This window comes from Nicotiana tomentosiformis, chromosome 2 (genome assembly GCF_000390325.3).
Source record: "Nicotiana tomentosiformis chromosome 2, ASM39032v3, whole genome shotgun sequence".
Classification (NCBI taxonomy): domain Eukaryota; kingdom Viridiplantae; phylum Streptophyta; class Magnoliopsida; order Solanales; family Solanaceae; genus Nicotiana; species Nicotiana tomentosiformis.
This window is the reverse complement of record NC_090813.1, coordinates 28,118,336-28,131,710: the sequence shown is the minus strand read 5'-3', so window position 1 is coordinate 28,131,710 and position 13,375 is coordinate 28,118,336.

The following is a 13,375-nucleotide window of genomic DNA, read 5'->3' as shown; positions in this document are numbered from 1 at the left end:
CAACTTAAATATAATTTTTATACAATATTGTTCAACTTTCATACAATAGTTAAATAAAAAATATATATATAAATAACAGAATACAATTTTTCTATAATTTTACTACAATTTCGTATGTATAATGTATGTCATGTCTTCTTCTTCTTCTTCTTCTTCTTCTTCTTCTTCTTCTTCTTCTTCTTCTTCTTCTTCTTCTTCTTCGAGTTTCAGTCTGAAATTCAGCCAAAATCAAGTCTAATATTCACCAAAACACCCTCAAAATTGAGATATAAACTCCAAACCTTATTCCTAATTGTTTACAACAATACTCAATCCAAACAAATAATAGTTTTTGAAAACCCAAATTCGAATTCAAAGCTTTTTAATGGCCGTCAATGGTGGAATTGCTGCTCTATTTTCCTTTGCTTTACATTACTGGAAATAGGGATTGAGAGATAGAGAGAGACGTAATGAAAATTACTAATTGTTTGCAAGAAAATCCAAATTCGAATTCAAAGCTTCAAAGCTTTTTAATGGCTGTCAATGATGGAATTGTTGTTCTCTTTTCCTTTGCTCTACATTACTGGAATTAGGGATTGAGAGATAGAGAGAAACGTAGAGAGAGAGAGAGCGCAGGAGAGAGAGAGAGCACATGAGGGAGAGAGAATAAGAATGAAAAATAATTGATTCCTAATATAAAAGAATACTCATTTAATTTCTAAAGTATATATAATCGGTAAATTTATATATAAGATGTAATTAAAATTGAAACTTGAGTAGGGAGGGTAATTAAGTTTTCAATAGCATATAGGTATGTAAAAATTCCATAAGACAACGGTTCATTTCAGGGCCATAAGAACTAGTTTTCCGAGTTAGCTTGACTTAAATAGATAGTTCCACAAGCAACATTATATTGTGGGAAAACAGTCGAAGGGTATTTGAAATGAGATGCAAAGAAGAAGGGCTCCAAACAAATGTCAACTTATTCAGAAAGGACTTCATGAGTGCTGAATTTGCACACCTTTCACAATTCTTTTTGTGCACAAACTACAAGCAGATATCATAAGTTAACACCAAAATTTTGAGTCTCAAATTGGGCCGAATGTTAGTTGCTTCATCCAATCGAGGACAAAGTAACGAGATATGTATATTTTTAGTCGCTTCCAAAAATAATAGCTGAAAAATTATAATTTTTATGTATATATGTGTATTATATACATATAACATAGGGAATTTTGCGCAAATAGCCGGTATTCAAAGTTTACTTTTTCTTGGCTATTTTTAATTTAAGAGATTAGGTGAGCAGCTATTTGGGTTAATTCTTCAACCAATTTTGTATCTTGCCCTTAATTAACTGGACCGACAATTATTACTAAGTACCTGATGGGCTGGCCGAAAGATATAGCCCACAACAAACAATCAACCGAAATTTAAAAATAGCCAGATTTACAAGTGGTAATTGAAAAATAGTCACAGTTTCAGAAGTAATCGAAATTTAGCCACTTTTCATGTAAAGTTAAATCCAGAAAATATTCCAGCATAATATACTAGAGTTCGAATTTTTTACATGTGAACTTCCAGCATAATATACTAGAGTTCCAGTATATTATGCTGGAACTACAGTATATTATGATGGAGTTCCAGTATAAATACACTGGAACTCCATCATAATATATTGGAGTTCTATCATAATATACTGGTCCAGCATAATATGCTGGAAGTTCATACACATGTGCTCCAATCTCCAGTATATTATGCTGGAACTTTTCGTGTTGCAGCAAAATAGTGGCTATTTTTCAATGACTTTGCAAATACTGGCTATTTTTCAATTACCAGTCCAAACACTGACTAGCCCGTGCTATTTTTACCCTTGTACCTTGTTCAGATTATGGATTGGGCTTGAATCCTGAAAAAGGCCAATGTCTGATTATTTTCAGACTATTTTCAACTTTAATTATAGCTTTCTTAGTCATAAGAGTCTAATCGATGCAAATCTAGATTCATTTTCTTATATAAACATATGACTTGTTTAATGTCTTCGATTCAAAATATGACTTGTTCAATCAGGATGTAGACTCCGCCAAGGAGAATCAAAGTCTCAATCTCTACGTTAAATGTCTGAATCTGGAAAAAATGTGTGGTTGAAATTGAGTAACTTTTGATCGATTCAAATCCAGTCACATTACTTAAAAAGTTTCACCATTACATACACTATTAGCTTCTAAAATTGAGATAAACTTCCAAAAAGGATTAGTTGATCAAGCATACAGTAAGTTATTTGAAAGATATCGTAAAAAGGATTTGATTCCTATCAATTTTCAACCAAATTCCATTCTGAAGATATGAATCCCAAATTGTCTAGGATTTAGTATTTGTTAGTTGAATTAATTCATGTCTAGTTTGGTTTTGTTTATGAAAATCATATTGGAATAGGTTTCTTATAGCATGTTTAGCCAAGATGCAAAAATCAGTTTATTTTGAGAAGTGTTTTTTCTTAAAAACGTTTTTCTTAAAAATACTTTTGGTGACAACCAGTTTGTGTTTGACTAATTTGAAAAACACTTCGAGCGGTAATTAGTGTTTGGCCAAACTTTTAAAAACTACTTCCACCGGCTTTTGAAAACACATACTATAATACATAAATTATGCATATATTATACATCCACCGGCTATTTTTAGTTTAAGTAATTGGATGGTCGGTTATTTGGGTTAATTCTTCAAACTAAAAATAGCCGGTGGAGGTATAATATATACATAATTTATGTATTACATGTGTATAATTATATATAATCAATATATAAACTATGTATATGATTAAAAAAAGTAAAAAAATAAATATGAACGGCTATTTATGCAAAGATCCATTTAACGTTCCTCTCCTTTTTGGAGTAATATCCTTCCATCCCTATATTCTGTTCCCAATAACAAATATCCTATAAATATCCTCTTTTTCCTTTTTTTTCTCTAGAGAGAAGTTTTGCCAACCAAAAAACCATATAAACTAAAGCTATAATATGTATGTTTGGGCATCAAAAGAATGAGCCTAAGATAGAAAGAAAGAAAGAAAAAAAGAAACACTAAAAGATTGCTAGTGGACAACAATAAAAAGTGGACACAATAATGGACAACAATAAAAAGTGGAAGAAGACTAATAACTTTTATTTATTTTTCCTTTTCTTTTTTTGGAAGATATGTTATTGGAAGATTAATAACCTTTTATATACGTTTAATGATGGATGAATATTATTTTTCCGGCTCTAAAGGCATATACTTTGATTTAATCACTAATCGTGTTTCTTCAGTTTTTAAATCTTTTTCTTAATTATTATTAAATTAAAGTTATATAAAAAATAAATTGACAAAGAAAAAGGGACTACCCTCTAAGTCTAAGTATTCCTCAATTATCGATACCGTATTAGTACCGTGAGGAAAAGGTGAAAAGAATCCCATTATGAAGTGTTATGAGAATCTGAGATCGGTGAATCAGTCGAAGGAGAGGATTCTCTTTTCTTACTCTTCCGAGGGTGCTTCAGGGGGAGCCGGTTCCGCCTCCCGTTGAGGAGGGAAGTTTCAATTGATACGCGGTCGCTTCGACGATCTGGGACGTGGAATCCTAACTATAATCCATTGTTGTTGGAATATTTCAATTTCCTTTATTCGTTAATGTTTACAAAGCAAGATGTACTAGGCTTTTATACTCTCTTGGTTCTGAGGTAGTCTCTTATGGACAATATATAAAAATAAACAGAGCATAAAAATGTCACATTGTATATAACTCGAGTTTTGTATTATTCTCTGTTGAACTTCTTTTCGAGTCATTTGCTTATTGGTTAAATCAAGACGTTTGGTTAGCATGGAAACATATATGCATTTAAGACTGTTTAGATTTGCGACAAATTTTGAACTATGATATCTCACGATGAAAATTTCTTATGTACGGATATTTAAGTAGATTACATATTTGTCGATTCTTACTAAACAAATATTAACGTGTGAATGAAATTTTTTTTAGCTGTAGTGAATTCAATAAATTGAATTTATATACCATATGGTTTAAAAAAACTGAAAATTGATAATGAAAAGTAAAAGAGAAACCAATAAACTGATTCTATTTGATTTGATTTAATATAATATAGCAAATGATATTCGGTTTAAAGTATGTATATTTACATAGAGTAAATTTCATGGGTGGTCATTCAACTTTGTGTTCATTGCGCAAAAGTCATTTTTCTTGTTTTTTTTTACATAAAAATCATGCAACTTTGTGTTCATTACCCAAAAGTCACTTTTCTTTATTTTGTTACACAAAAATTATTTACTTTGCTCTATTTCTCACAAAAGTTACCTTGGGCAGATTTTATAATATTTTTATTTAAAAAGTCTATTATGTCCTTAACATTATAAATCCTAAATGTAATACCTTCTATATTATATACTATATAATATTTTTTTTTTTCTAATAAGGTTTTAACGAGGTATATTATCTATGGACATCCAAGGGGGAGTGTTATAAGAAAAATCAAATTATGATGGATGTCTACTCTTCCTCCATGATCTTCTCAAATGCTTAATGACATATTCAATGACATATTTCTATGCTTAATGACATATTCAATGACATATTTTTCTTCACTTTTCATGCCTATATAAAGGCCTTGTAATAGATAGAAAAATACACACAATTCAAGAAGAAAATCTCTTCCTTCTCTCTATCTCTATTTCTTGTTCATGTTTTACTAAATTGCTTTTATTTCATAACAACATGTCTTGTTCATATTTTACTAAGTTACTTTTATTTTATAACATGTTATAAGAAAAATCAAATTATGGTGGATGTCTACTCTTCCTCCATGATCATCTCAAATGCTTAATGACATATTCAATGACATATTTCTATGCTTAATGACATATTCAATGACATATTTTTCTTCACTTTTCATGCCTATATAAACGCCTTGTAATAGATAGGAAAATACACACAATTGAAGAAGAAAATCTCTTCCTTCTCTCTATCTCCATTTCTTGTTCATGTTTTACTAAATTACTTTTATTTCATAACAACATGTCTTGTTCATGTTTTACTAAGTTACTTTTATTTTATAACACGTTATCAGCACGAATTGCTCATTTCATAATCTTCTATGTCAAGACTATGTAAGTTATAAGCAGGCAATGAGATCAAGTACAATGAAAAATGTCTTGGATGATAATACAAAGATAAGTTTTACATCCATCTAAACCCATTCATATTTTCATATCTTTGCATTAACTTTATGTGCAGTGTTTAGTAAAAATATTTTTTTCAATTGTATCCAGTGAAATAAAGAACTGGAAAGGTATGTCTTTATTTGCTACATCTCTTATAGGACAAAGATAATATTCTAACGTATATATATGTTCTGACCTTTTACATACTATGATAGATAATTATTAAGGTAATTTAGTAATAATATTTTTACCATCACATGATGTATTTCATTGAAAGTAAAATTATCAAATATGTAGGCGATTTTACAGTACCTTGCAAATTTGGTATTCGAATATATAATCAATATAAACTCAATATATTATAATTTATAATAGTCACAGTTATGCATTAAGCCTTAAATATTTTTGCTGGAAACATAAGGCTCATTCCTCCATATTGAATTTTTTTGGTGAAGTTCTTATAATCTTTGAAATATAAGTGGTTATAGGTTATCTGCACCTTTCCTCTAATTAATTTATTAAAATGTAAAAATGATTGTATCATTTGAAAAAAAAAATGGCATATATCCTAACTAGCATTTTTGTTGCAGAGGAATTGTTTCAAGATTGAAATAGTTATATATGTCTTCTTGAAAGTTAATTTACTTATGCCTATAATTATGAAGTAATAATATTTTAAAGGCTCGAGTGCGAGTCCTAGTGAATTTTGGCCCATTATGCCAAAGTTTGAGGGTAAGACAATGGGTTCATGTCCCAACGCACTATGTTGATGAAAAGATGTTGGATTCAAGTTCCAATGCATTATGGCATAGGATGCCTTTATACGGGTAAGGCATTGGGTTTGAATCCTAATGCACCATATTGATAATAATAATAACTAAAGAAAAAATAATATAATTTTCATGAAAAAGTATAAAGCTTGTCCCACTTGATTTGCTCTATTCTTGAAGTGAATGTGATAGCAGTGCATGATAAGTCTAAATAAAGACAAGTAGTTGACCAATGAATGTGGGCGTGCGAAAGGCCAAAATAATAATAGTTATCACTATGGTAATTATAAAAAGAGAGAAATACTTTGAAGAGAATGTGACTTGTGATAAACATTGAGATTGCATACTCATTCCTGAAAGTGAATGTGAAAATATATATATGATAAAGATTATACATAATAATGTACTTGTGCATAGTTGGATAAATACTACAACTCACCTCTAAGGGAGGTTTGAGACAAAGAAAGATAATGAATATTATTGTGTAGTTACATAAATATATCATTGGTCGCATGCATATGATACGCCAAAATATATTTTGTCATGCCTTATGAAAGTTATTAAAAGCAAAATTAAAGAAAAAAAATTATTTTGCTTGTGATGATTTTGAACATTACAATTATTATGATATGATTCTCTTTGTGAAGGAGACATTCATTGTATGGATGGTGTGACAAAAGATCTTGTAGTACAAAAACAGTTAAAAGTTCTGAAAGAACTAATTTGTTACTACCCGGATAAATAAAATTATTCATAACATTAATATTGTAGTAAGTCTCAAAAGAAATATTTTGATTTACAAATATATTAGCCAAAGTGGTTGGCATATTGAGACTATAAATGAAAAGAAGATTGAATATCTTTATATTACTATAATCATACCGGGTAAATATAAAAGGTTACCTGACTTTTCTTTTATTTGTACTACACAAGTATAAGCATGATGATGCAATCACAAGCCACAAGTAAACTAGAGGTTTACTGAAATAAATATTAGTTGGCATGACCGGTTGACCATCTCGGTTCAATTATGATGCGAAAAAAATTAATTGAGAATTACATTGGCATATATTGAAGAAATATAAGATTCTTCAAGAATTCTCTTGTGCTGCTTATTCTCATGATATACCAGTTAAGGTTAGGGATTGAATCCCTTGATTTCTGGAACGAATAAAAGGTGATAAATATATGGGCCCAGTCACCTTCCATATGGACCGTTTACTATTATATGATTTTCATAGATGCATCTATTTTATGGTCACATGTGCATTTGTTATCAACTTGTAGTTTGGCTTTTGCAAGATTGATTGCTCAAATTATTAGAGCACAGTTCCAGAATATAAATTATGATGATTTATCTTGATAATACTGGTTTAAATCCAAGTTGGTTTAGTAGAAATTGTATGCCTCCAATTATATCTAAACCATTGGTTATGAGAACAAAATTGCCAAAATAAAATTTGGTATTTGATGTATTATTTAATATACAACAGCACTTGTAAGCATCTAGCCAAGTTATGATAAGTTCTCCCTATCACAATCGGTTCAGGGTCAGGAACCAAATAATTTTCATCTAGAAATATGAATGTGCTATATGATTTAATTGTTCCACCACAGTGCACAAAGATGGATCCCCAAATAAGGCTAGGGATATGTGTTGGTGATCCCAACAATAGGGGGAGAAAATGGGCAGCTGAAAAAGTAATGCATGTAATGAATTATTATGAGTACATCGAGATCCTCGTACGAGAAAATATGAACTTGAAGTTCAAGTGATAATTCATTTGCAAAATATTGCCGGGTGTATTTGCTGACCCAAAGCTAAATGTCATATTCAGCTGCTAATACTCCAAATAAAATAAAGTCTATAATGAATAGAGTTTATAGCATGCATAAAGCATAATAGACTAATCGGTTCCAGAGATAAAACTCCTTGAAGAAGGAGAGGAGCAAATGTTCAAGATGGTCATAATAAGGAGGCAAGTGCTCTAGAAGAGCACCACGACATAACACTTCATAAGACTTCATGGGAGAGGCTCAGGTACCTGAAAATAATAAGATAAAGAGATCTCAATAAGTTATGTCTTTATTGAATAATAGTAGAACCGATATAAAATGATCGTCGACGATATTGTTAATATAATGTAGCGCTCAATATTATTAATATTGACGAGGATCTTGAGCTCAAATCTGTCATGAAATTTGGACAGATAAATAATTGGCCAAATGAAAAATACGCAATAAAATTGATTTCACATGAAAAATATGAAGTTGGATGGATAGTCCCAACACCTGAAAGTATAAAGCCAGTTGATGTATAAATGTGTTCTTGTGTAAAAAAAAAAAGATGGTCAAGTCGATAGACATAAAGACGACTTGTGTCACAAGAAGATTTGCAAATATCCTGGCATTGATTATATAGAGACATGTTCTCCTGTGGTGGATGTCGCCATTTCAGGTTTTAATCTTGCAATACAAGAAAAACGTGATATGCGTATAATGGAAATCATTGAAGGATTTAAATTAATCTGAAGCATATTAAGGTTTCCAAGTAATTTATTAAATAAAGCTTCAAAAATTCTTATACAGATTTGAAACAATTAGGGCATATGTGGTATAATCGCCTGAGTGAGTACTTGTTGAAAGAAGGGTACAAGAATGATTCAATTTGTCCTTGTGTCTTTATAAAAAGATCTGGATCTAAATTTGTTATAATCACCGTGTATGTTGATGATTTAAATATCATTGGAACTCCTAGGGAGCTTCCTAAAGCAGTAGAGCTTCCTAAAGTAGTAGACTATCTAAAGAAAGAATTTGTAATGACATCTTGGAAAGACAAAATTTTGTCTTGATCTACAAATTGAGTATATGAACGATGGAATTTTTGTCCACCAATTAACATACACTAAAATGATTTTAAAGCGATTTTATATAAAGCACATCCATTCCAACCTCATGAAAATAATGAAGAGCTTCTTGGTCCCGACGTACCATATCTTAGTGCAATTGGTGCACTAATGTATCTTTCTAACATTACAAGGTCTGACATAACTTTTTCAGTTAATGTCTTAACAAGATATAGCTCTGCTCCTACAAAGAGACATTGGAATGGAATCAAACACATATTGCGGTATCTAAAAGGGACTATCGGTATGGGATTATTTTATGGATGCTGGGTATTTATATGACCCACAAAAAGTTCGATCTCAAACAGGCTATGTGTTTACATATGGAGGCACTGCCATATCTTGGAGATCGACTAAGCAATCAATCGTGACTACTTCATCTAATCATGATGAGATAATTGCTATTCATGAAGCAAGTCGAGAATGTGTATGGTTGAGGTCTATAATACACCTTATTCGAAACAAATATGGTTTGAAGTGTGACAAACTACCCATAATTTTATATGAAGACAATGCAGCATGCATATCCCAGTTGAAGGGAGGATTCATAAAATGGGATAGGACAAAGCACATTTTACCAAAGTTATTTTTTACACATGATCTTCAAAAGAATGGTGATATCAATGTGCAACAGATCCGTTCAGGTGATAATATGACTGATTTGTTCACCAAATCTCTACCGACGTCAACCTTCAAGAAACTAGTGTACAAAATTGGGATGCGAAGGCTCAAGGATGTGAATTGATGCTCTCATCAGGGGGAGTTAATACGCGTTGTACTCTTTTTTCCTTACAAGGTTTTGTCCCACTGGGTTTTTCTTGCAAGGTTTTTAACGAGGCAACCAAAATGCGTATTTCTAAATATGTGTGCTCTTTTTCCCTCACTAGGATTTTTTTTCCCATAGGATTTTTTTTTTCTAATAAGGTTTTAACGAGGTACATTATCTATGGACATCCAAGGGGGAGTGTTATAAGAAAAATCAAATTATGGTGGATGTCTACTCTTCCTCCATGATCATCTCAAATGCTTAATGACATATTCAATGACATATTTCTATGCTTAATGACATATTCAATGACATATTTTTCTTCACTTTTCATGCCTATATAAAGGCCTTGTAATAGATAGGAAAATACACACAATTGAAGAAGAAAATCTCTTCCTTCTCTCTATCTCCATTTCTTGTTCATGTTTTACTAAATTGCTTTTATTTTATAACAACATGTCTTATTCATGTTTTACTAAGTTACTTTTATTTTATAACAACATTGTATATAACTCGAGTTTTGTATTATTCTCTGTTGAACTTCTTTTCGAGTCATTTGCTTATTGGTTAAATCAAGACGTTTGGTTAGCATGGAAACATATATGCATTTAAGACTGTTTAGATTTGCGACAAATTTTGAACTATGATATCTCACGATGAAAATTTCTTATGTACGGATATTTAAGTAGATTACATATTTGTCGATTCTTACTAAACAAATATTAACGTGTGAATGAAATTTTTTTTAGCTGTAGTGAATTCAATAAATTGAATTTATATACCATATGGTTTAAAAAAACTGAAAATTGATAATGAAAAGTAAAAGAGAAACCAATAAACTGATTCTATTTGATTTGATTTAATATAATATAGCAAATGATATTCGGTTTAAAGTATGTATATTTATATAGAGTAAATTTCATGGGTGGTCATTCAACTTTGTGTTCATTGCGCAAAAGTTATTTTTCTTGTTTTTTTACATAAAAATCATGCAACTTTGTGTTCATTACCCAAAAGTCACTTTTCTTTCTTTTGCCACACAAAAATTATTTTACTTTGCTCTATTTCTCACAAAAGTTACCTTGGGCAGATTTTATAATATTTTTATTTGAAAAGTCTATTATGTCCTTAATATTATAAATCCTAAATGTAATACCTTCTATATTATATACTATATAATATATTTTTATCTAGGTATTTACTTATAATTAAAATAAATTTAAATTATTTTATTTATTATTTTTTTAATATATCCATACATTTAATTTTTCCATGGCACTCAATTTGTTTAATCATAATCAAACATGAACATATTTTAAATATAAAAATGATAAAAAAATATTTATCTTTTAATATTTATTTATAAAAATAAAAACATATTTGTTTAACAAATGATAGTTTTTTATAGTCAATAAAAATTTTAAAAAAAGTTTCAAAGATATTTGTGTTTAATATTAAGATTTTTAAAGCTTTATCTGTTAATATTATTTATTTGAAAGTATTGAACTGATGTATCATTTTGCTAAATGTGGGTATTTTATTTATTAAATTAATTGGTATGGCTTGGCTGATAAATCAATGAGCTTTGATTTTTTAATTCATTAAACACTTGATTAAGAACGTGAAATTGAGATTTGTTCATGGTAATGTTACTGACAAATTTAATAATGCTAGCTACTTATATATCTTGAAAATTAATATTAATAAAATTAAATGTACGAATATATTATAAAAATAATAAATAAAATAATATTAAGTTATTTTTATTAAGTAAAATGCCTGGGTAAAAGTATATTCTATAGCATATAATATAGAAGGTATTACATAAATGGGAGGATTTATAATGTCAAGGGCATAATAGACTTTTCAGGTTAAAGGTTTGTAAAATCTGGTCAAAGTGATTATTGTGATAACTAGAGCATAGTAAAATAATTTTTGTGTAACAAAAAAAAGAAAAGTGACTTTTGGGTAATGCACACAAAGTTGAATGACTTTTACGTAACAAAAGAAAGAAAAGTGACTTTTGGGTAATAAACACAAAGTTGAATGATCACCCATGAAATTTATTCTATTTATATGCATATTGCCTCGCATTTTACTCATGTTTCGTAGAAGTTCAGATGTGTAATTTAATAATTTGTGCTAATTCGTGGTATTTTTATGTGTAGGAGTCATCCGGAGGCCATGTGGGACGAAAGTGCACGAGTTGAAGCAAAAATGGGAAAAAAACAAAAAATTGGGACAGTGTAGCGCCACAAGTAGCGTGGGGCGCTACATGTGGCCCAGTTTTTAGAACCTCAAAAATTCTAGCGCCAGGGACAGTGCCCCACGCTACCCTGGGCGCTGGTGACGGGAAATCTCTCCTACTTCGCCCAGGACAAGATTATTTCGGCCCAAGACCTACCCAACGCGTATAAAAGCAAGACTAAGCTTATTTTGAGAGGGGAGACACCACTTTGAGAGGGAAATAAACGCACAGAACACCCGGGAGCAAGGATTCTCTGTTTTTCTTTCTCTTCCCTTCCTTTAATCTCATAGTTTATTAGTTCTAGAGTTTTGGGTCCTACATGAACGTTGTAATTTGAACCTTGAATTGTTCTTATTATTTTATCATATTGGTTTATTTATTCAATCTTGCGATTAAATATTTGATTTCTTGATCACCAATTGAATACTATCTACTAATCTAGGATTGAACTCGGGAGAGAAAATTCTAGATTGCATATAAGATTGAATAGAGTAAGATCTTGAACTCGAGCATCGGGAATGAATTTGCGGTTAGGATAGGGATATACCTAATCACCTTGCTTAGTTACTATACATGAATTATTAATGCGTTCTTGTTAATCCTAATTCCATAGGAATATAGGCGTTAGGTTAGCTTGAATAGGTGAGTAGTAATTCGGAAGAATATTACGAGTAATATTAACCCTGTCAACCAATTAACCAGATAAATTAATTAGACAATTTAAGGAGGAGACTTAACGGGATTGTTAGCTAACCTATAGCTCTAGAATATCGCCTCTCATTGAATTCGTGTCTAATTTCGCTAATTTGTTCTTTTAATCTCTTAGTTTGTTACTCTAGATTAGTTTGAGTTAGTTATTTATATTTTATGATTCGCTTGAATGGATTAATGGTTTGGGTTTAATTTAGTTGATAGTTATTCACAAATCCCTGTGGGTACGATATTCGGATTTACAATCCTATATTATTTGTACGATTACGTATACTTGTGTGTGCGTTTTGGAAGCAACAACAAACGACATAATTGGTTTGATTTTTTTAAAATAAAATTCAGTCACACCGAACAGTAAATTTCCCGTATTTAGAAGAAAATAAGCTTCTCAAAGGGAACTCAAGAGGGTGAGAAAGAGGCGTGGACCTAGGTCGGATTAGGTTTTAAAGTTGGCCAGGTCTTGTATAATATTGAATCAGGGTTTCCCTTTTAAGTCCAAAAGAAGGAATTGACCGGTGAGGGATAAATATAATTCAAAGTACACGGTAGGGGTAATTATATTAAGAAAATGAAACGGATGATAAATATAGATTATGGCAAATACGACCCTTTACCATTTTTCTCTTATATATATATATATATATTGATCCTCTCTTGGACCATCTTTACTTCAAATTATCTGCTCTTCTCTCCTCCTTTACATTTCATCAAACTCATCTTCCCATAACCATATATCTTTAAAAAGACACATATAGAGATACATACAAAAAATAGACTCAAGAGTAAA